General features: G+C 38.1%; 1 long non-coding RNA gene across 1 annotated transcript in view; it reads left to right on the top strand.

The window, feature by feature from the left end:
• The first annotated feature begins 592 nt into the window (after window positions 1-592).
• Window positions 593-26,001, top strand: part of LOC131082646 (uncharacterized) — a 73,180-nt gene continuing 47,771 nt past the window's right edge. Inside the window, exons 1-3 of the long non-coding RNA XR_009114373.1 lie at window positions 593-965; window positions 23,686-23,754; window positions 24,626-24,670. This is a non-coding gene — a long non-coding RNA (uncharacterized LOC131082646). The remainder of the gene's footprint in view (window positions 966-23,685; window positions 23,755-24,625; window positions 24,671-26,001) is intronic.

Genomic DNA, 26,001 nt, shown 5'->3' with positions numbered 1-26,001 from the left:
GCCCACTGACAGGTTTTCAGGAACTAAACAAAAAGTAACAAGACCATCTAGTGTTGGGGCTGTTTCTTCTGCTTAATGTGTATCACAAATATCACAGTGCCCTTGCAGACTCAATGAAACTCCATCTAGTGTGCCATTCCTCAGCAATCAACATTGATTCCTAACACATCTGCTTGGATTTGGCATTAATCGCTCTCTGCTTCATCTGTATTTATCAATGTTTCAGAAATTTGTGTCACCTAGTCTCATACTCTAGCATGTCTGCACAACTGACTTGATAATCTGTAACTTTTAGGAAAAATCAGCAATGAAATAAAATAACATAGATATATTTAGATCTGACAAATGCACTGTGACTAATTGTGCCTGTCAGCATAGTTCTGTCATTATATATCCTAGATTTCCTAGCACCCATTTAGAAGAAAACCCACATTGTATTGAAGGAAAAGTTCCTAAGAATAATAGTAAAAAATATTAAATTGCAAATTGCAGCAGCATTTAAATCTATGTTTGCAACATTGCAATAGGGATAGGTAGACTAAAGCAGAGCTAATGCAAGTCTGTGAACTTTTTTCTCTCTGGCACATGAAAATTTCCCCAACTCCTCCCCTCACTAAACACTTTTTAAATGTTCCTAAAGTGCAGCTTGTGTTTTATGCTAGGACATGGTAATCCATCCACATGCTGTGCTGGCAAAGCAAATATGCTTTTACCTGTAGAGCATATACCCGGTTATTCTTATTCACTTCTTCCCTCTTCTCCTTCAAGTTCACGCAAGGAAATTTCCTGGGTAATTTAAGAGTCATCTGCTACCCCATTCACTCAAGGTAAAATGATATCTATGAATATTTCTCCAGTGAAGGTCTAAAGTCATGAACTACTGTGTTCTTTCTGCAGATGAACTTGAATGTCACAGAGAGAGCAACAAGAATTATTCCAGAATATGAACAGGTTCGCTTCACCAGGTCTGTGGTTTTCCTCTCCTTTTATTTCTCACTCTCTTCCAAAGACCAGCTGAAGTTCATATGATTTCAAGATTAATGTTTTGGTCCCCTGCAAAATATGGAAGATTGAACATTAGGTAGTAGAGTCCTTAAAAAAGAGAAAAATATTTGTTAGATAGGCTTTTAAGGCTAAAATAAATTTTCTATATACATAGTAATGCTAAAATACCTTAATAAAATAAAGGATTCAGGGGATTTACACAAGTAAGAGATATAGTCGAGATGGACAGGAAACTTCAAGATATCTAATTTTTCCCTTATTTCCACATTTGTATGGATAGTCTGCCTGTTTGTGTTATCACAACAAACCTAACTTCTGTGCTGATTTGTGATAAAAAGGTGAGGAATAAGAATTGGAAAGAAAAAAAAAAAAAAAGAAAAAATAATTAGAATTCTGAGCCTGTCTTTTTGTTATTATTAGGTTTGATTTCTTCTCTATAAAGTTCTCCTTAATGCTTTTGCTTTTATGGAAGCTTCATCCACCACAAATCTAACTTTTAAAAAGGCCTCCTTAAAAGTTTCTTAAGCTTGTCATTCACATGGAGACAACAGATTTGGAAGGGCAGATAGCGAAGCACAGACCCTCTCTCCTGATGCCCTGCCCCAGCTTGGAAAATCTGCCTCTGTGGCTGATTCCCTCCTTTCCATGAATCAAACATGTAGCCATCTGAAATCATGTTGGGTCATCCCTGGAGCTATGGGAAAAATTAATTTCCAAGTAATTTTCTCTACACCGTCTACAATGAGCTGTAACATTTTACAAAAATGGGAAGTAATTAGGACTTCAAATTAATGGATTTCCTACCTCAAGTGGACTTCTGCTTCTAGCTTTTGATAGAACTGCTTTATTATCAAGCTTCTGACTGCTCAATACAGTTAGAGTCCCAGACTGGATGCTGGCAGAGACCTGTGAATTTTATTAATGATTGAATAACAAATGAGAAAATGCTGTAGAACTTGCAGATTTTTAAATAATTCACACTTACCTTAGAAGACTTCTGCCCTCTTTTTCTGATTGCAGCCAGAATACACTTCAGCTGAGACATTTTCCTACTGATTTGATTTATATACAATATTTTTTTTCTGCTGCTCTGGAAATTAAATACTTGGATGACACAATAGGCCCCCTTCAAACTATGTGGAGCACAGCACAATCTGTTTCATTTCAAGTCAAGATGGTCCAACTGATGTAAATCATAGAGTCACTAAATTTATTGCTATTTATAAAATTAGTCACCTGCAGCATCATCCTGGATGAAGCCTGGAGGATGAAACAATGTTGGAACAGTGCTATGAGTGCATGAAATATAGAGAACGTGGTGTCTCCCTTAGGTGCTTGGAAGTGGGACATCTCTTACTTGAGCATGGGGAGTCCTTTTCCATTCATTATGAACTAAATATCAAAAGACAACAAAATCCTTTTTAAAAAGAAGATATTTTGTTTCCCTAACAAAATTTTATATCTTTCCATTCTTTTCAGATATTGAAAATGACAAAATTGCAGTTAGAAATTTGAAAGATTAATACCAAAACTTTTCAGACCCAAAGGACTTGACAAAAGGCAATTATATGTTTTCTTTTGTGCTCCAAAATCTGTCTAGCATAATCAGGTTATACAAATCTAGAAAAATAGATCCACAGAAAATGGTGGGATTAATCTAGTGGATGATTTCTGTTTACCCAGAGTAATCATGACTTCTATCTCTATATTGTTTTGCAAGCAAAAAAAATTATTACTTTCTCCTACCTAATTTTCTGTAGATAATATGAAAGAGAGAAAGATTTTGCGTTTTTCAATTTCCTATGATGACAATTGCATTAGCAGTTTTGTTTTTCTCCTGAGGCTACACACAGTGCTATCACAACATGTTCTCCTGCAGCATTAGTAGTAAAAACTTAATGCAGAGCTCCGGTAATTCTCACTCAGTGGTGTAAAATTTACATTCACATCGGTGAAAACAGAATTTGTCCTGCTGAAATTCTTTTCTCTTAGTAGCTGCTTGACCTTATAAGGCAGAAGATGCTTTGGGCCACTAACAGATGCTGTTTTACTGGATATGAATCAGTTAAGCAGTGCTGTGCTAAAGCTGTTAGCATTAAGGTCTGTCAGCTGATTTAGTTCAAAGCAATGTAGCTTAAATGTCAAATGTCAAGTATATATATATATACATATCCACATATGTATTTGCATCTGCAATTTAGAAAGAGAATTGTTTAGAAACAGCTTACTGTACCTTGCACAACACAGACCTGAAAAGTGAACTGATGATGCAGATGTCACCAACACAGTCTCAATGGACTCATTTAATGCATGGATGACTCTCAGTGTCAGAATGCAAAAGTCTGGCAAAAAAAGCATTGATTTCTGGAAAAAAAAAAAAGCTTGATTTTCATTTCACTTAGTGTTGCAATTCTGTGTGAAAAGGGAACACTTTGTGTCAAGGAAAAAGGTGGTTCTGCTGAAGAAAGTTGTTTTATCATTAATTTTGGTTGATTGACTAATCTTCTAAAAAGTCATGGAACCAATAATGGAATGAAAACAGTCAGTGAGCTCATGGAAGTCTGAAATATCATGAGGACCTGACGCCAATTTGATTGGGATCCTAATTTATACACTTCTCACTGCTGATCTAGGCCAAGATCCTTTTTCTGACTGGCTCATGACAGTAGTTAGAATTGACTAATCAGTGCAGTTTTGGTTCATGCTTGAACCACAAAAGATAAAGGGATTAAAAATTCAGGCCAGAACAAGCAAATCAATATTCTTAGCGGGAAGGAAAAAAAAAAAAAAAAACAAAGGAACAAAGCTGAAACAAATATAACTAAATTTTATTTTGCATTTGCCTGAAATATTTCAGGAACGTCAAATTAAATTTGTGCATTGTTTTCAGCTTATTTATACCTGAAGGAAAGAAAAATCTAAAACAATTAGTTGCATTAAAATTCAGACCATTTAAGCAAAATTCTTTTTGAATAAGCATGCATCCAACTGTTTATCAAATCTGAAAATCATTCTAAAGTAATTTTTGTATTCATATATTGAAAATTACAAAATTGCAGTGGAAAATGACAAAACATATTGTGGATTTTAATTTTTTTTACTAATTTTTATTATTATTCCTAAAATAACAGGTACAGAACTCTCTGACTAGAGAGAAAGCTTTTTTTGGCTCCCATTTTCTATATATTGTCTTATCTCCAGAAATATTAAGACTTTTTCCCGTTCCTTTGTTAAATCTTCAGGGTTTCAACTAATTGCAGACCCCACCTGCTTTGAGCAGGAGATTGGTCTACAAACATACTGGGATCCCTTCTGATCTGAACAAATTCTGTCTGTTTGACCAATATTGGCAAATACCTTTCTAAAGTTCTTTTTTTGTGGAGTACACCATCTTCTTCATTACAGAAAAAATAAGACAAATATTTCACCCATCCCAATAAGCAACCTTCATAATACAATTTCTTTATTATATACTGAAACTAACATATAATAGAGCAACAGAAATGCACTGATTAGTGTGCCTGAACTCTGACATGTCAGGCTACAGAAGTGCAAGAAAACTGCTTATTTTACTGGCCTGTTTACTGAATCCTAGGCTGGTCCATCAGGGATGTCAGTGTAACTTGAAGATTCACATACTTGAGATAACAGCAGCAATTCCACTAAGAAGCCCCAGTTTTTGCTGTGGACCCATCACCTGCTTTCCTCAAGATCTCCCTAAAGAAGCTGGCAAAATCTATTTGCAATCTGCATGTTAGTGCCAATGAGAGAAAGTGGAAAAGAGATCTCATCTGCTTTGTACCACTTTTAGGAAGGAGTTGTCAGCTTGTTTCCATTGCCCAGAAGGAGAGCCTGCATAGTTACTGTAGTCCAGGCAACTAACTCTTCTATTGCCAAACTTAGACTGTGCGGATCTCATCTTCTGTTCCTATTGTAAAGAGAAAGCTGAAATCTTTAATTTAAAATTTTCATTGTGCATCCCCAAAATCTTGGACTCTTTACACCTGTAAAACATTTCTGTACAATATCCCTGATGAAGACATTGAGACACATTGAGACAGTTACCCTAGTCAGAATCAAAATTTCTACTCTATAATGGTCATAAATGAGTGATCTTAAAAGCTTCCAAAATATCATTAAAGATTTTATTGCTATTAGCATTTTCAAGGTGTAAAGAAGATGAAATAATGATATTGTACACCCTCCTTAACCAAAGAAAATCAAATGCTTTTACATTACCACGATTTAAATTCTAGTGTGATAGGTACCTAGTTTTGATGTTAAGTGCATATTTCTCTGCCTGTGAAGACATTAAAGTCCATCTATTGTGACTTTTATTATGTAGAAGAAGATTAGTGTCTATTCATCTGAAGGATACAAATAAAAGGAAAAGATGACTGAATTAGATCAATCAGTTTAACTTCAATTTACAGAATAAGTTTGGAGCAGTTTTCAGAACCCAGAAAACAACATGGAGAGAATCAGAAGCCAACATAGATTTGCCAAGAATAAATCAGAGCAAAATAATTCACTCTTTCACTGACTGGGTTATAGGTTCTGTGGACAGATGCAGAGCAGAGGAACACATGTGCCTTTACTTGAGCAAAGTTTTTGACTCAGTCGCTGTCAATATTCTAATTGTCAGAAGTAATAAAAACAAAGTCTTTATTCTGTGGGCACACAACCACACCATAGAGAAATTAATAAAAATCTAATTATGCTCAGGGCTCTGTGGGGGATCTGCCTTAGATCTGCTTCTGTTCAAGGTTTTCATTAGCAAAACAGATGGTGGAATAGTCAAAATGCTCATTAGTTTTGTATCTGACACCTTGCTAGGAAGGACCCCAAATGTATTGGAGGACAGCAGTAAAAATAAAAGTCTGCAGACATGGACTGGAAACATGGTATGTAACTCAAGGTAGAACAGGAATGGGGCCAAGATTAGGAGAAAGGACAAGGTAGTAAAGAAAACATCTGTTATACAAATTCATTATGATGGTAAATATCAGAAAGTAAGGTCTTCAAAAGATCTCAAGACTTTAATGGATTACATATTGGGTCTGAATCAACAATGTCAGATTCTTTTGGGAAGACAAATATTCGGCTCATATTGTAAAAAGCAGAAATATATCCCACAAGATGCATGCAAGAGCTGAAGTTGGTTTCTATCAGTAGTAGAAGCCACAAAGAAGTAAGATTGGAAGAGTGGGTAATATCAAGCCTAAGACAGCGAAGGACATTTAGGCAAGAAATTTTAACAATATTAAGCCACTCCTCTTGGTACAAAAGGAAACAATACTTTTGTCTGTATCCACAAAGAATGGGAAAAGAAGAAAGAGTTAATTTGACACACACAAGATGAAAGTTATTAGAAATGTTTTCTAATTATAAAATTAACTGAGCACACTGGGAACACTTGCTAGATTGGGAAGACTGGATCTGCTGTCACTGGAAGTCTTTAATGAAAAGTTATAATTTTTTTCAGAAATAACATTGTTATTGTGAATCTCTACAGCATTGTGATGAATCAAATTGGTTTGTGTTTTTGGTTCTGCTGGAAGGACACAGCATAGCAGATAAAACAATGACTATTTTGTCATTTGTACATTACTGTAAATCTGAATTTTACTTATCTAATGAGTCAGTATTGGGCATTAGTGCATCACTTCAGTAAGACTGGACACTTACATGTTATTACGATTGCATTCAGAAACTCTCCTTTGGTATAAATGAGATACACCTGGTAGCAGCCACTGCTGATCACTGCTAATTCTTGATTCTTCTAAGTGTTTTTCCATAAGCATAGCCATTAGCACTGTGTGTGAACTATTGTTTTTTACATTTATTCTAATTATTTGTGTAGTATCCAAATATGGTGGGTAAAGAACCGGAATACACTTGGAGTAAAACAGAAGTAAAAAAAAGTAGGTATGAAGATCAGTTTTTATAGCTATGTGAACTGTAAATCTGTTGGCTAAGAATTGGCAGAGGTTTTACCTCCATTAGATTGGAAAGAGCACAAGTGACTCTGATGGCTTTAGAGACATTTAGGGGAATAATAATCCCACTCTGCTCTCTGTCTGCAGTGTAGCTCTCCCTAAATATCCTAGTCCTATGGGGTCAAGGACTAACAAAATCATGAGCTTCTGTCTTGTACTTGGTCATCTTTCAACCCAAATTTATACTAAGGTTGCAGTGGAACCTTTTTCCACATCTTTCACTTGGGCGAGGAGGCAGGTTCTCAAGAGCCCCAGAGGGCACGCTACCTGATTGAGTCTTCTCCAAAACTGAGATGTCCAGAAAATTTTTCCTCATTTAGGTCCCATGTGTCTAACACAGGGCAAACTCATTCTGCAACATTTCCCTCAGTGGGTTCTTATCTAAACTCTTCCTCAGTCAGGCCTTTTGCATTTTTACTGTTTCAAAACTCACAGGAGAAGGTATGCAAGTCAGGTATATATCAAAATGCATTAAGGACTTCCCAGGATTATTATCAGACTGCAAACTTCCCAGCACTACAATAAACTTAATTACCCTCAAACTGTATATACCACCTTGTCAAAATACACTTAACATCTCACTTCTGTTCCTAAATGAATCCACCTCAGTTCTCACTCTTTTCCTCTATTTCACATAATAATACTCTGTTTCTTTCTGTATTTCCTGCCTGGCATTGGTTTAGCCTGGAGGGTCTCCAGGAGGTGATGTCTGCTCTGGCTAGCCCAAATCCATGTGCTTGTGGAATGGTCTAGCATTCATCTAACTTCCTCTGCTTGGGTAAATACCTGGTACATTTTTGTTGTTGCAGGCCCCCAGACGGGTAATAATTATCATTGTCTCCATGATTCCAGAAGGCTGATCCATCACTATGCTATGCTAGGCTATACATTATATGCTATGCTATGCTATGCTATGCTATGCTATGCTATGCTATACTGTGTTATTCTTATTCTATTAAGAAACTCATCACCCTCACAGACAATCCAATACAGACGGATCCAGTTGGTCAATCAACCAATCAATCCAAACACCATCACAACTGTCCAATTAAGAAATCATCCCTTGGTAAACAAATTTCCATAATGCATTCCACATGCGCACAACAGCAGGTACAGCAAGTGGAGGAGATAAGAATTGTTTCTCATTCTGTTCTCTGATCTTCTCACAGCCTTCCCCAGGAAAATGCCTGGGAAAGTCATGCCTGCTGCTCTCTCTGGAGAGAGCTGTGGCTACACATTTTCATTTTGGATCTATGGCATGGATTTAGCCCTGAGAGCACCCACAGGAGCTGTGTGCACCGGCTGTTCAAAGTCACATTTGTGGGTATACCTTCCTTTCCCAAGTCAGAGCTTGAGAAGCTTTTGGGCGAGACTGCCAGATGAGCATCCCACTCCTTCAATTGCAAAAGATTAATTGCAAAAGAAATCTTTTGTTGGGGAAAGCAGGCCAAGTTTTTCCCCTGCCACCTCTCCACCTTATATAAAACTGTTTAATCTGCTAGCTGAACCTAGATGCCACCCCTCCTATTTCCCATACATATCTGTATTTTCCATGACTGTACTGCTGTACATTGTAATAAACAGGCAGCATGTCTTCTGGGTAGGACAAAGAGAAGTCTCCTTTCACCTACCACAAGCAGTGGAAAATGAAATACAGAAACAAAATCTATGATTAAAGGAGACGACAAAAATCACCTCCAAAATTTGATTAAATGGAAGCATCTGAAAACTCATTTGCAGTTTTACTGAATTTAAGATGGGTAGTTTTCTACCAGTGAAAATAAATTGGAGACTAAATTGCTTTGGTTGAGTTTCAATTAAAAAAAAAAAGAAAATAAAAATGTTCCCTTGATGTAGGTTATTTAGTGAGTCATAAACCTTTCATTTATAAACAGAAATGTTCTTAGAATTTGAAAGGCAGAAAAATATTTTGTGTGCAACTACTTTTGGATGAAAAGCCCTCTTGACTAAGAGTATATGCTGAACATTGTCAGAAAAAAATTACCTAATCCAATGTAGCATAACTTGCTTTAGCATTAGCTAGAGAACACTTTCAGTTTACCTCTTTTGGCACATATACTAGGGAGCATTGTGCTAGAGAATAGGGAAGGGGTTAGAGTGCCTCTTTTACATGCAAATTTCTTCCATTCTATTTGTGAATGTTCCCTGGTCCTTTACCCCTTCTAATTAATAGATGTGCAGGAGGTTGTGGTGCTGTGTGTGTTATATTCGGTTCTTGCAAGGGGTCAGTCAGGAATAGGGAGCTCGCAGTCACAGTGCTCTAGCTCAGCATAAAATTTTTGATGGATTAAAGTGTAATCTGAAGTTAAAAAAAATATTGTAAATCCCTTAATCCCAAAACCACAAATTGCCTCAAAATAATACTCAGGCTTCACATAAAAAGAGGAAAGCAAATTCCCATGATGCGCCATTTTTACATACAGAAAGCAACAATCTCAGTCTCAGCTTTGAAATGAAGTGGTTCCAATGGAAGGTAGATTGAATCAATCATTTTGCAATATGCATGTTAGGTCCAAGAAAGTATCTTTGCCCAGATAATATTATTCATAAATAAAAAGCTGTCTGGTTTTAACTCTTTGTCTTCCCCCAGAAATTTATTGATGGAAAGTCTTCTAGATATCATTAACATTAATGATATATAATTAATAATTTAATACTTGGGCCTGGGATATTTGTATCTGTTGCTCCCAGGAGAAGAAGGATTTTTCTATTTCCTGCCAGGAGCTCTGCATGGGAATTAAGAATCAGCAGTTCATCTCATGACATTTCCTTATGCTCAAACAGACAAGGTGACACATAAAGCCCAGGGGCAAAGGGAAACCTGATAGCTAAATAGCTGAGCTGCAGTCGGAAGTGGTGAATTCCCTCGACCACAGGGAAAGCTTCCTGTTCTTTGTAGATGAGCCTATTATTGGAATACACTTGCCTGCAGTTAATCTTCAAAGTAATTAAATAGAAAGGAAGCAATTAAATCACTGAAAAGGAATTGCATCTGGTTCAGAGGGAAAAACCCAGGCCTAGGAAGTATTTCGGTAATAGTATGTACTCAGCATAAACAGGTATCTTCCTGTTTGCACAGACAATTAATATTTATGTGATAAGAATACCTTGTAGAAATCAAACAATGTTAAATATCAGAAGTTGTCATTACTGTGGCCTAGAAGTACCAAGGAGAGAAAGGTTGATATATGTTTTTCCTATGATGGGATAAAATTGAAACCTGGGCCCTGTACACTCATCTTGCATATTTTAGGCTGATACCTTGAAAGTTAATAAAGCAATGTACATTTACTGCTGCTGAGAATCTAACTCAGCATTTGAGTAAGCACATCCCAGAGAACGAAGACCGTAACAATGGAGAAGCATGAATCATACCAGTCTACAAAGAGAAAGACATTCAAGTTCAGAAAGAGCTTGGAATGATTCCTTAAAATCAGGTGTCAGGGCTATGTGAAACAGGACAGTGCCTCTTAAAGACTGACAGAAATCTTGACCTAAATTCAATTTTAAATGTGTTGAAAGAAGCACTTGTTTTATAATACATCTAAATGCTTGTACATTGAATTTATTAATTGTGGCAAGACAGCGAATGTTGTTGTATTTCTAAGGTGTGTATTTTGCTCAGACTGGAACAAGGGATCCTGTATATTGCTCCGGTCTATTATAATAGTATAATTTCTGGAAAGCCATCAAGAGAATCTTTCAGTGAAATGCTCATCAAAGCTCTTACCGACACTGGAAAGTGCAGGTAGTTTAACAGGTTGTTGGACAATTAAGAGGTAGTTAAAGAACAACTGTATTAATTAAAAATGTATAGTTGAGAACAGGGATTCTGTTGCAAGGGCATAAGGAACCAATCTTCTACTTTTATTTGTCTTTCTTATGTCTTTTATTTTTCCTTTGGAAAAATTTTGCCCTGCAATTATATGGGCTCTAACTAACTGCACCATTGCTGTCATCTAAGAAGCTGAAAGCTGGGCTGGCTGAAGATAAAGGCTGATGAGTGAACAGCTATAGATAAGGTAGGATAAGCTACCTGGGACATTAGCAGTGAACACTGGTAAGTGATGGCTGCTGGGACTGAGCAAAAGGAGGTGAGGCAGAAAAGAGAGCTGACATGGTTAAAACACTAGACTCAAACTATATTTGTGGGAAAAGGGTAGCAAGAAAGAAGTTGGTAGCAGGAACAAAGACCTGAGAGGATGAACATATGGATGGGACATGTAGGTCTTTAGTTCGTCAAAAAAGGCCATGTGTGACAGGGGATCCAGTGGCAAAGGTGCAACCTTTTTCTCAGCTAAAGACAAATATTAGCAGAAAAATATGCTTGGATAGTTGACTTGAGGCACAAACATTTGTTCTGGGGCAGGGACATGGGACTGAGGGTTTGGGGAGAGAACAAAATACTGACTGTTTCCCAGCAAATGTTATATAAAACACTCTTCATTATTTAAAGCAGTTCACTACCTGGCAAGAAAAATTATTATTCATGTTACATACAGAGGACCAAACTTTAGTTTTAAGTACACATAGATGTGCTCCTATTGCATCAGCGCAGTTCCAAACCAGGTCCTTGATGCGTATAGGTCTAGAACCTTTACTTTTATCTTGTATCAATTTTTATATTACTGTCTCTCCTGCTCTCAGAGAACTGAGTGGAAGATGTCAGTCAGCTGGACTACCATTTCCTTCATGATCAGCCCCTCTAGCTGCATATGCATTGCTATAATGCAGATAATTCAGTACCTGGATGCTTAGTTCCCCATACACTATTGTGTATTGTGCCCATTTCAGACCTTAACAAAAAGCAATTTTAATATTCGGGTTGCATAATATGAAATTTATTTAAATGGAACATATTAGTATATCAGACAATGTAGTTTTGTGGCTCTCAATGTAAAATATTAACTTGCATTCTTAGAAACTTGTCTGGTAGCACAATTACAATTGAATTTTGTGCGATACTTCCAGAAAGGTCCAATTTCTGGTACTCACTTAAGAATAGTAATAGCTTGCCATATTTATGTTCAAAAGTGCCATGGGCAGTTTTATTTTTATTTCTATTCAGATACTTCCAAAAAGGGGTATGTCTGGAGGAAGGCAGGTTCTTCAGCCCATGCTGGAAGGATTCTCAGCAGCATTAGGCTTCTTGTATGTGAGGCAAGTACTAGCTAAGGGGTAGCAGGAAGCCTTTGTATCAAGAATCTTCTTTCAGCTATCTTGCCAAGCTGGAAGGTTTTGGAATAAATTTTGTCTGCTCAGTAGAGACTGTGGAGACTTTAATGAACAAGCTCTTATTCCTCCCCCATGCCATCTGCAGCTACATGCTGAAAATCCACTAAACTGCCAGAAAATTATGCTCCCTGTGTAAATGCAGGTACTGCAGATGCCTACCATAGCTCAGTGAGATGCTGGGCATAAGGAAGAAGGAAGAGTGTGGGGAGAGAGGAAACAGCAGGACTCAGCAGTTAGAGATGAATTGGGAGCATGGAGAAGGAAGAGGACTAGAAAAAGTAACATAATTTAGGAGTAGATCTCCATACACACATGGATATACATATAAAAAAAAAAACTGAATTAAAATTGATCAGGCAGCCTTAGTCATGTAATTTCTCAATTTGGTGTCTCTGTCAAAGGGACACCCTGGTGTCCCATAGAAGCTTTATGACCTTTTAGGCTCAGTTCTGCTGCCCACTCCTCATCACTAATTATTATTTGCAATGTCCTGTGTGCAGCAGGCTGACAGACATAAACACAGGGCTGGCAGAGCTGTGCATTGCTAGAGACAGGCAGGATATCCTGATGGGTTACTCATGGTACTGCTGGAAATGATAAAACTTCAAATTTTCTTTGTAATTTTTGTCGGGGTTTTTGTTCGCCTTTGCCCAGGGGGAAAGAGAATTGAAGTTCTTCTTCCTGAGAATCTTCACTCCGCCAGGCCTGATGAGTTTAACATCTACAGAGATTGGGAGTAGCCAGGAGATACACGGGAGATAACAACCATGAACCATGAACGGGCATTATCCCTGAACACCACCCTCTGGAGTGGTTGGAGAGACCTGGTTTGGGAAAAGACTGATAAGAGAACCAAGGAATGAGGACCAAATTAGCATTGAAGGCAAAGGGTTCAATAACCAATAGGAGATCAAATACTAAAAATTGGGTAATTTAAGATCAATCAACAGGAATTTATTTGGGTTTTGTTGGTATAAACACGTGAAAAGTCTGGTAAAGAATTATGTGTGATGGAATGATTTTCACTTCACAGCCTAAGCATACATGGAGGAAATTATTTCTATTGCACATCCTGGCCAGAATAACCTCCTGGCCAAAATAAAGTAATGCCTTGATTCTCTAACACCAAAAAATTGTTAGTGTTGGAGGGTTTCTGCTTTTGCCACAGTTGCAGTGACAATACTAGACACCTTTGTAAGGGTGTAAGGTGAATTGGTGTCAGTGAATTTTTTTTTGTGGAAGCACCTATTCACAGGACACTAAGTGCCACTTGGATTACTTGGAATCAACTTCATGTCTGGCTCTGCTCTTCAGCTCAGCCTTTATCAGCCCCCTGGCATGGCAGGCACCCATTCTGGTTAATTCTTGCTGCTGCAGTGGATTCAAAGGAAGCGCTGTGAAGTAGACACAGATGAATGTTACCTTAAGGTTATTCGAATTCATGGTAGAATTATCGGCTTAGACCCTGGCTGTTTAAGTTTCCTATCTTGTTCACAAATAAGCCTTTGATATCCCACTGAGGAGCTGAACAGAACAAAATTCTACCACAGTGTGACAGACTTGATGAATTTTTATGAAGAGCAAATTTAGTAATTAAAAATTTTTCTGTGTATATTCTTGCAGGTAGAACCCCTATAAAGACCATCAATCAGCAGTTCCTAAATTGTGTCAAACTTAGATGTTGATTATATTCCAGCTGCTTGTTCATGCACTATGCTTCTGCCTTTTCAGCTCTTTTGGACTCCTGCACGATCTTGAGTATGCTCACTCCTACTGCAGCTCAACTGTTGCAAACAAACATCACCAAAATATTTTGAGGGAAGTATGCAGATGTTTTGCAAAGAGCATGATATACTGTCCATGGGGGAAACAACCTCAAGGTTTTATCTGGAACTCTAATGGTTTAGCTAAAACACTTCTTCTGGGAGAGAATCCAGGACTCATGGAAGATTGAGGTAAATTATTTCTCTGTTCCAGAATTGCTAGTTTTACGGCTGAAATTGCAGATAACAGCGGGTGTGTCTCAGTGCTGTTAAACTTCACTTAGTTTGGAATGCTGGCAATAAAAGGACAATTTAATTTGCATTTTTGGCCTTTTCTAACTTACTATAACTGAAGAATGACTTCCCAACGGCGTGTAGAAAGCAGTTATCTCTGCAGGATGCTAGTCTGGCTACTGCGAAGAGGGAACAGGAACACATAAACAGCCAATTGATTTGCTGTGGTTTTGATAACTGCAGCATTTGTCTTACTTTGTGTCAGGAGACACGGTGGCCATCCTGCCACTGTGTTGTGTGGGGATTGGAGGACTTTGGAAATGTTAAAGTTTGATTCTTTAGTCTCTCTAAAAGCAAATAAAAGAAACCCAAAATGTATTAAAAACTGCCTCAAAATTGTAGCAACAAATAAGTAATAGGTGAGTCAATAAATACATCAGTGACACCGTAGAATCCTCAGCTCTTGTCTGCATCATGTAATGAATGAAATCCTTGAAGCCTGAAAGGATGAACAAATCATGATGCTAATATGTCTTTTCCCCACAAGTGTCATGAAACCCTTTGAATAACATGGTGCAGCTGCCAGGCAAGTAGGATAATACTACAGGACTAGTGAGTACAAGACTGAATGCATCCAGCAAGTAGAACTGGGCAAGTGTTTTATGCCCTTATAAATCAGAATGCTGGCTCAGCTCTTGCTTTGTGTTATAGGGGAGGTTAGGATGCATTGCAACAGATTACCTAATGAAGCTACAATTTTTTTTAATTAAGGCTTTTCTCTATTTATCAATCATATTTTATCTCAATTTACAAGATTTTAAAATCAACAAAAATGAGCTCTTCAGTGATGTCATTAGTATAAAAATTCAGCAGTGCTGATGCAGCTAAATCTAGGCAAGAATAAAGAGAGTTGCTGGTAGTTATATGCATGGTAACCCTACGTGGAAAGAATAGCAAGGCACAGCAGGGATACTTTCTGCTTGTTAGAGAAAAAAATCCCAGGGAAAGATATAACTGGGGAAAAAAAAAATCATTTATACACATTTGTGGATTGACAAGTGTGCTGACCAGATCTAGGGAGAATTCTTCTCCCTTCCCAGACTGGCAAAATGAGTTTCCCCTGCGGGGGTCCTTTGAGTCCAGGGCTGGTGCAGTCGCACTGCAGGCAGGCGTGCACAGCGATGACATAACCTGCCAGCTGCAGGGGACTTCCACAAAGGAGCCCATGCCACCGTTTGCTTCTCAAAACACTCCAGAGGCCTCCAAGGACTTCTGGAAACTGGATATAGCTGAGAGCAGCTGTTGTAACAGGTGTGGTGATCAGTGATCCCTCAGGGTTAGATCCCAAGGGAGTAAAAGCACCATGAACTCCAGTTTTTAGGTGCCAGCTTGTGGATCCATGATCTTTGCATCCTTCTGTTTTTCAGCTGTCACCTATCTTTGGATGTGTGTAAAGCCCATCCGAGTTATGAAGGCAGAGGAAGCTGCCAACACAAGGCCTGAACAAGGATTTCCTTCTCCCTGGTGAAGGCTGCCAGCAGCCAGGCGTGGCTCCTGCCTGTCCTTGCCCATGCAGACATTTCACCTCACTACACAGATGGAAACACCCCCAAGGTGGAGATGACCAGGGCATTTTCTCCTCTCCTGTGGCCTGGAGCAAGTTTGACAGTCTTTTTCTGCCATGTGGCAGAGCTTGGTGCTGTCAGATGAGAGGAGAGGTCAATCCCAGGGCAAGCACAGCAGTGACAATGTGACATCATAGATAATGGCCCTACAGACAGAGGCAGGCACAGACACCCCTCACATCCAGGGGACCACACAGGGGAAGTATGATGCACTAGCTGTGAAATATGTTTTTTTGGTGATTCATACTATAAATTAAAGGTTATCCTAATTCTTTTCAGTACAAAATGTACTTTAAAGAGTTATTTTCCTGGTATGAATCACCAAGCTAGTCCTCCCTCTAGGTTAGCAAACTGCAAGTGGTCAGGAAAAGGAATATATTCTCCACTCATTTTGATTTAGGAAATACATTCTGTTTAAGACAATATTTCCAAGGGAACTAAGCCTCCAAAATTTGAATTCAGGCTTTCCTAAATGCAGACTTTTATCCAGCACAGACAGATCATTTCTTGGGTCTGGGTGTTTCTCCAGCCTGTACTGGGGTGGGGTAGGGGCACGACTGGTTGAGAAAGGAGCAACTAGCTAGAGGAACTGTGGGCTTAGCCAACTCTCAGAGACATTTTAGAGGGGGAGTGAGGAGCAGGAAACTTTGGAAGTCTCACTCTTACAGGAAGATATCAGATGGGCAATTTGGGGAAAATATGCCAGGGCATCCATAGAAGTCTGTGGCCTACAGCTGGGGCACTTGGTGGAGCAGGCAGGGAGAAGCAGAGACGTGTGTGAATATGTCAGATCTTCTCCTAGAATACCTTATTTTGGTCAAAACTCTGACAGAACTGCACATCCCGCAGAAAACTGAATTTGCAGCTTTTTGCAGGGGAAATATTTCTACTAGTTTTCTTTAACTGCATGATTTTTACCTCCAAGAGTCTTCGACCTTTAAATACAATGGCAGCAAGCCTTTTTTAGAGGTATCTCCAGCCCATTCAAAGCTCTCCAGCGTGCTGACTCTGAATGCTCAGATTAGGTTTGAGCTTTGGAGCATGGAGACAGAGCAAGACCTCTTGATTTTAATTTGAAAGCTTGAAAGATGAAAAGGATAGTGAGAGAAAGAACCATCCTCACACCAACTGAGCTTGGCTCTGAACTGGAACTGGTTTTAACAACAAGGTCTTCTGAACTGTACCTAACTAGCTGCAGAGTTCAACCCCTGAAGGAGGCTCTGCCTCTCACTGCTGCACTCTGGTAAATACAGAACTATGTATTTACCAGCTATCCAAGCAGTGATGAGCCCTGGAGTCATATTCCTGGGTATAAGAAAGAGACTAGTTTACAAAGATGAGGATATCTGTAGTAGTTTAGTCACCCCATAAGACACTGTAGGCACTAGATAAGATTGGAAAGAGTTAAATGTGATCTGGTGATGGTCTGCATTAATAGAAAAGCCATGGACAAGATCTTTCTAAGTTAATTTAAAAGATCTGATTTTCCCCAGCCTTTGTTAAGGTTCATGAGTTCAGTCAATGAAAAGTGAAATGAATTCTAACAGTTCTCATGAGAAAGGAGAGAAATAGGCAAAAGTTTTGGCCTGGGAAATGTTTTCTAAAAATATATACCTGTCAAAGTAACCAAGTCCTACCTCTGCATGAGCACAAGAGGAGGTACAATGTGGTTTAAGAACATTAATCAGATACTTTTAGCATATAGGAAAAAAAAGGCCTCGATTTACTAAATATTTTCCAAAAGCACCAGATTTCAATTTTTTTTTCTTTCTGCAAAGTCCAAAACATTTAAATTTTTGTCATACCCCCAGAATAATTTGAAAATGTTCAAGATTTATAATCTGAGTTTTAGAATTTTAAATAACAAGGTATTTGGTTGGGGAAGTTTAGAGTTGATGAAAACTAAATGACAGCCACTGAACCATAACATAATGCAAGAAGAAAGGATCTAAACTGTTAAAAATACACCAGAAAAAAATTACCAGTTTTTTCTTCAGTGAGTTTATTCTTTCCTGTACTTGGGATACATAAAAAATACCATTATTACAAACAGTTGCTATTTCTAACTGCCTCACTATTAGCAGGTATTGCTGTCAAAAGTCTTAATTAATTTACATTTCTATCATAATAGAGCACTGTACTTTTCTTTCCCATGTACTCTACACTATATAAGTCTTCACAGCTTTTTAAGTTAAATAAATATGTCATTTTTATTACTCTCTACTGAACTTCTACACAAAAAAGCATTCTAAAAACTTTTTCAAATTCAAAGACAGTCTTCTAGATTAGTCACTATTTTCAGGACACTGAAATCAATCAATATTTTCAGGACAAATGTATAGTCTTCAGAGTACTGTGTAAAGTCAATCTCACCTCAAGATGTGAGAAGGCAAATAGCTCTTACTATAAAAATGTGTCTAGTTGTGAAAATGCTATTTTCAGTTTTATGACTTTAGATTTGAAGAGGCCTTATTACATTTCAAATTAAATGTCTTTCATTAGAGAAGGAAAAAATCTGAAATCATCCGAAAAAAATGAAAAGTAGGAGAAACAAAGGAACTGTACGTGCTGAATTTTATGTGAGTAGAAAAAGATTTTCTGCATAAACAATTTTTCCTGAATTGTTTATATTTTTAAGTAATTCACAATTATTTTTATGGTGAATTTTAATGACTTATATTTGTTAGCCCATATATTTGTTAAGTAATTTTAATGACATATATTTGTTTTTGTATCTGGGCTACACAATACTTGAAATTCCAAATTTTGTTGCTCTCCAAAGCATGGTAAGCCTCTGTTGCATAGTACTGTGACTGTGAGGACATGTAGAGATGCTCATACAAACACACACCATAACACATGGCTATACTGCGTGTAGGAGAAGTCGATGAAGAGTTGATTGAGCCTCAAAGAGAAATTTATGTTTCCTGGTCTGTTTTAATGTGTGAGATTATGAGAATTTTCTCAATCTGTCTTTCCATTCTGAAACGATGTTCACGGAACTGACCAGCAGATGCTTCATTGTTGTTAAACACCTACCAGAACAGTAAGGATACCATATGGCAACTCCTCTCTGTGATTTCTTGCTTTGTTTGATTTCTTCTTCCTTCAGGTTTAAATCTGTTTCAAGCAAAAGAAAATCACAGAAGTTGTTTAGTTCTGTACCTGTAAGATATATATTCTTTTTACAATATTGTTGATTTACTGGGATTTATTCAACATTTATAGAGTGATAACCATTATTTTTCACTGCTGTTTCATTTTTATAGCCTGATCTGTCCTCCATGAACAGCATGAAGGAGAGCCAAGAATTTTCATACATATATTTAATGTAAAAGCATAATTTTCTTGTTCTAGGTGATCTTCAGGTCACATAGATAAATAGATATCTTGGAACAGTGAAAAGACAGAAAAAGATTATTTTCTACCTTTTTTCTTTGCCTAGCTATGGTAAGTCCAAAGGATGATCTACATCTCCTCATTTTGATGAGCATTTTAGTATTTTAATTAGTGGAATAGAACTAGATAATTATTTTAGGAAAATTTTACATGGTTAGTATTTCTCCTAGATATCTCTTGAATGTAAAAGTATGGCCTCTGCATCTTCAGTTTTGTTGTGTTATGGATTTTTACACCTGCTCCTTGTGGAACACAAGCACATTTTCATTGTTTCAGAGAGGACTAGAAATTATATAGAACCATCTGATAACCTAATCATTCTCTTATAAATCATCAGGTTAGGCTTTACTTTACATATTTCATTAGTATCCTTTCAAAGAGCAGGAGATATTTCTTGGCAAGACTCTAGCAGTTTCATCATGGGAGATCTCTTAGAATTTGCTAGACAAACATCTATTTCAAGCATCATAAAACAAATTAATCTTACTTTTGGGCAGAGTGATAAATCAGATAGCCCCTAGCACCACTTTCTGTCCCATGATTAGATCATGTTTCCTGAAAAAGAGCATATAATATAATTTCTGCTTCTGAATCAGGCTGGAGATTGACCCCGTTGACCAGATGGTCACTTTTCAGCCGATTTGCAGGGTGACTGGAAAAGGAAAAAAAAAAAAAAGCAAGGGTGGGTTTATAGGTGGCTGTTGAATAAAACTGTATGGAAAACATAATGAAGAGCAGGAGATTGTAAGACGTTCCATCATCTGAGAATCCAAGAATTAACTCTTTAGCCCAGCATGTAGCCTGAGATAGCTCACAGAGATTAAAAAATAGTAAAAGGACAAATTCTAGCTGCTGTTTTGGGGTAGAGTGAAAGAAATTTTAAGTGTGCAGAAACATAATTTTGGCCATTCTTGTCAGCAGTTGGAAGAGCAAAAAAGACGCATGGTATTTATCATAGTGATAAAGTCTTAGAAATTAAAAATAACAATTATCAGAAAATATCTGGAAAATTTATTAGAATATTTATTTTTCACCCCTTCTCTCTCAGCCTGTGAAAGCTGAGAATTCTAACCATTTAGAAGTTCAAAATCCTTTGTATGCAGTAGAAATTACTGTCTGTGCTACAACAGCATCAGGAGACTCTGAAAGAGTTTTGGCCTTTTGTAGGTAAATACATACCCAGTATGCACAGAAGCTATGCATTTCCCACAGAGTTCAAATCCCCGTCACAAAAGATAGAAATGACATTCCTAGTTTATGTGGGATATGGTTGTGGGTTTTTTGGTTGTTTTCTTTGTCTGATTTTGTTGTTTGTTTTCATTTTAAATTTGTGGAAAAAATACAGGGCAAGATACATTGCTTGCAAATCACCCAGGAAACCTATGGTACATATAAGAACTGAGTCCATCACTGCCAAATATTCTTCTGTAAGTATATAATGATTTTAAGCAGCGTTTTAAGTTTTAAGCAGACCATAATTTTACAATCAGACCTAAAAGCTGCAAGAGATCACTTGAAGGGATCCAATGGCTGGCCCATGACCTCTGCTGATAAACTATGTAGGAGCCCCAGGGAGAGGTTGTACATATATTTGTACATATGTTTGCTTAGCCAGTTGTGTGCATCTGAAATGGAGCTACTGCTTATGCAAGGAGTGCCTTTCAAGTACATGTGTCAGAATAGTATCAGCAATGCAGTTTGCCAGTGAGGAAAACCTGAGTAATTGAATTAGAAGGCTACGAGAGAGAGAAAAAGCCCACTTCTCATGATGCCTTAGTAGATATAGAGGGGAGATTTCTGTATCAAATGTCTTAAGCACAATCTCTAGACACTTCAGAATATTGAAGGAACTGCATTCCCTGCTTGAGAGGCTTGTTGGATGAAAATGGAAATCTGCTACTGCATTTTAGAAGGTGATTATTGAAGTGAAAAACTTCATCAGATTATATTGTGAGCACTTGGCCACTCCACGTGAATCCATAATTTGTTGTTCTACAAGGTCACAGATCACCGTGACATCAACAGGTCCCAGAAGATTTGGCTTGGTTGACAAAACTGGGAACAATATGAAATGACCAAAATAAAAGAAACACCATGTGGAGAACAGGGAAAAGAAACAAAACCTGAGATATTTCCTCTAGTAACACAGTGTACAACAAATACTGCATGTATTTGTTAGACTGTTTGGTGAAGACAGGAAGAGACCCATATGAAGCAGCTGGAATAGGCTGAGGCTTGAGCTAAACAAATAGGTATTAAACATTTTTCACTTCCATCCAGTGTTAGAAATATCAAAACACAAAATCTACAATATATGCTAAGTTTGTGGATTAAAAAAAAAGAGAATATAAAAAAAAATTCTATTTTTTTCATCTGGTGGAGCTTTCAGCTATCTTGAGGGCATATCTCCCTAAATTGTAATAGAAATGTTTTACTATTCATTGTCTAACTTGTAAAATATTTTATTTGGAAATAAATGAGATAAACTTCACATAGGAAGGTTTCTTTTTAAGAAATCTGTCTGATCAGTACTTTTTTATTATGACACTGGTTTATTAGAAAGTGTCCTCAGTTCTTTAGCATTATTTATCTAAGGAAATTAACATAAAGAATAGAATTTCAAAAAATCTTTACCTGAAGGAAAGAAGTTGCTAGAATTAATTAAAGTTACAGGAAAGAGATTATTTGCTAAAATACTTAGCAGTTTTTTAAACACTAATGCATTATAACATTTCCATAGACAGCTTAGATAAATCTTTGGCAAAATACATTTGAGTTTGTTCTACAGGCCCTGCTCCTGAGAGTTGCCAGGCACAGATAGCTGTGGAAACTGAAGTCATGTATTTGCTCACTGTTCAAGGATAGGGTTCCTGAAGCAGATCTGACCTGGACCAAAGCACGAGTCTATTTATATCTTTATGCCTACTGGGTTCCCAGTTGAGCATTCCTGCCTTGCTGCCAATCCATGGGTTACATTTTCCAGCCAGTCCCTTCAGTGACTGAGACCTTCCCTACTGCCCTGTCAGTTATGGTGGGGATCAGATTACGCAAACATGGCAGAAAGATGGAGCGCAGCGGAGAGGAAGGTGGAAACATTGGCTGTGGAAGGGACGCCATCTGTCCAGCTGGAGGAACGCAGGTTTAGCTGGAGGAGTTCTGGCTTTTTTTTTGGTTTTGTTTTTTTTTTTTTTTTTTTTTTTTTGTTTTTGTTTTTTGGCTGGTTGATATGACAGACAAGGTATGTGAAGAACGATAAAACTAATTTTTATAGTCAGAGCACAGTGCCATCACTCTTCTGGCCCATTGGAAAACAACCCCCTTAATGAGCCTACTTGCAACTATTCACTCCACAGAGACATCCCCATCCACTACTCCCTGCCACCAAAGGCTTCTTTTGGATAAAGTCCACACTGGTGTTTAATCAAGGTAAACAGAAAGGAGATTCAGCAGATTCAGAGGTCCCACTCATAGTTGTATCTGAGCAGAAACCCTGAACCAACAGCCAAACATATACAAGCAAAAAAAGTTATTTTATCGCACATTGGAATATTTTTAAGTTACTCTTACCTATGTTGAAGGAGAGGGAATGTGATAGAATAGAAGCAAAATCCCTGTAATTTAGTGGGCATGAGAGGGCCCAGTCTGTAGGCACCTGTCTCCTGAAAGAAGATGGAAGCAGGGGATTTGGTGCCTCACCTTCCTGTGCAGTGTGTGCAGGGGCTTGGAAGCCTTGCCATGAAAACTTTCATTGCAACTGAGGGACACCTTGGGCTATGCAGCAGAGAAGCACCAAGCTGACAAATGAACCTGAGGAGACACTGATTCCCACACAGGCAGAGAAGTAAGGAGTGTTCTGTCTCCTTGATGCCCAGGGCCTGTAGCCTTCCTTCCCTGAGACAAAGCTGAGACTTATCTTCCAGTGAAGGGAGTGCAGTCTGCTCTGAGCAGGGGAGCTGCTTTGCTGTGCAATAACTCTGTGCATTAAGTAAGAAAGGAATATCTGAGAGGAACAGAAAAATAAAAGGAAGAAGAAAAATAGAGAAGTGAATTGGCTTGGCCAGCTCACATGTCCTGGCATGGCCAGTGCTCCAGAGCAGGGAGCACTGGCCATGCCAGGACATCCTCTCAGGGCCGCTGGGATGTTTGAGGAGAAGAAAGAATTTCTCTCTCATGTTTTCATGTCCTAACTGCATTAAACAGTGGAGGGAGCATGAGACTGCACATGTGGGTTTTCTGACTCTGTCCCAAGGGGCTAAAAGTTGGGTACTCATGCACATCCAAAGCCAAGACAATTTCTCAGAATGAAATTTTCATTTAAAAGTCTGACTTTCAGGACATTCTCTGAGGAATGAGAAATTTGTATTGCATCTTCTTTGATTCAAAATCATATTTCCTCTCTCAAAGGTAAGTTTCCTGAACACTGAGGTGTGAATGGGAAGAGACATCTTTCACATCCTTAGCTGAAACATTCAGGTGGGTGAAAATAAATAAAAGTTTACTGGGGGGAATAAAGGAATAAAGGAGACAAAGAGGTAGAGCCCAATTTGAGCACCCAGGTTCAGGGTCCTCAGGAGATGTCCTGAGCCACACTATTCTGTGTCAAAGAGCAGTTGCTGTGTTTTATACTAAAGAAAAACTGTCCCAGAAACACAGACACCAAAACGCTATGTTTTTTCATCTTAAGCTGATATCTTAACATTGGACTAGAATATTTCTTTGTCCTATTGTCTTGTCTTCTTTTGATTCAGCAATCCCCTTCAGAGAGTGACACAGCTTGGATGGAGAGAAAGAGGAGAGAGGATGTGGCGAGAAGGGTCAGTGTCAAAGACTATAACTTGCCCTTTGCACCAGGGTGTGCTCCCATAGTTGGGACATTATTCTCAGATCCATCTTTCCTGGATCTAAAGACTGAATTGAACTACAGGCTCTTCTGCCTGTGTTCTCCTGCGTCCTGTGCAAGAAAGAGTGGTTCCTACTACTTCTTGGAAGGAATTGTTTCCTGTTTTAGAAATACTCCAGCCCAGCCTCCCAGAATAGACCTCACATTAAACAGCGAATATTAAGTAGAAGAAGAATGCTAGGTAGAGGAAGGCCCAGTTTCTGAATCTAAGCAGGGCTTAGGCATGAGTGGCAGAGACCTGGCCTAAAGTCTGGTGATGGTTTAGTCCCATACAAATTTTAATCTCTTCCCCCTTCACTTCTCAAAGTAGAATATACCCAGTAACATCTTTTAACTTCTTAAGCATTTCCAAATGTTTGGATTCTTTGCTCTGTTTTCATGTTCAGATATCTTGTATTGAACTTTTGGACTCACTTCTGCCTCTAGTTTGTTCTTTTTCCCTAGCATACAGCTGAGACTCAATTTCCTGACTGCCTGCTCAGAACAAAGGTGAGTCTTGGACTTTGGCTGCCCTTAACATCACCTTGACCTGATTTTTCCCAAAAGGCCCAGGGTTAGGCCATAGGTAAGTAGGGATTGCTGGAATTGCAATTGTGGGTGCAAGTGCCTAAATCCTTCTTAAAGCCCCTACTCAGCACTGTAAGGTTGAAATCAATAAGCTAAAGCCAGGACATTCTGAGGCAGATACGAAAAGTTTGAGGTAAGGAGTTTAAATAAGTTCCTACTGGTGGTTCCTTTTCATGGTGGGATAGTAATTCATTCATGCTGGAAGCCTTTGTACAGGGACTGTATGAAGTCTTTAATTAAAGTTGATTAAAATGGTAATTTTGAGCCTTGATAGTTTAGAATAATAATTTTTTCTCTCCTTGCTCCACATCTGAAAACCTTTAAACTACTTCAGTGAACTGCAACCTAAGTAATCCTGCTCCTATTTTTAGGGACATAAGCCCTGGCTTCAGCAGGGCCATGGCAGTTGGAATAAGAAGATTTTCCAAGTGTGGAGGATTAGCCTTTGCAGCAGTTGTATGACAAAGCAATATAGTTGCCAGTGATAACAAGGAGGAGGAAAGAATTTATCATTTATTACATATTCATATTTGCCTTTTTTTAACACAGCAATATGTGAAAATGTATCCAAAATTATTCCATGTTTTTTGTTTGTTTTGTTTCTGTTTGTGTGTTTTTTAATTACTCAGAGCTTTCAGTTCCCCAAATGTCTCACCTCACTGCAGAGCAGACTAGATGAATACTGAATGCCAGTTCTGTCCTGGAATTGAGAACACTAAGCATCACAGTTTGGGTCCTGTCTAATCCTCTGGCGTGGAGTTAACCTGCTGAGACCTAAAAGCTCCTCTCTTCCTGGTACTGATCTTTGTAATCATGAGGAAAGAAGCTAATTAAATACACAGATGAAGGGACATTTTATTATTCAGCTTTTAGATATCTACACTAGCTTTACTCTTCCTGTAAATTCTGTGCTCCAGCTGAGCAAGTGAACTGGTGCCCTTAAATTTTATGACATCAATCCTGCACTGGTGAGCTTGCAAGATGACAAGGGAGATAAATTACTGAAACAGCAAACCAGCAGAGGATAGTGCAGAAGGCTAAGAGGTAAATTGTCATTAAAGCAAAAAACTCACAACTTTCTCCCTTACTGCACTCAAAAAGAACACCCAAAACTCAAAGCTATGTTATAGTCCAGCTACTGAAACACACAGGGTTTCAGAACTGGAATGGATAATACCAGGTAAGAAATGTGGAGCTCTGTATTTTCACTGACTTGGGATAGATCTCAATTTTCAGTTGCAGAAATTTTCAAT

Source organism: Melospiza georgiana, chromosome 4 (assembly GCF_028018845.1).
Source record: "Melospiza georgiana isolate bMelGeo1 chromosome 4, bMelGeo1.pri, whole genome shotgun sequence".
Lineage (NCBI taxonomy): Eukaryota > Metazoa > Chordata > Aves > Passeriformes > Passerellidae > Melospiza > Melospiza georgiana.
The sequence above is the reverse complement of the archived record's forward strand: the minus strand, read 5'-3'. Positions and strand labels throughout refer to the sequence as shown.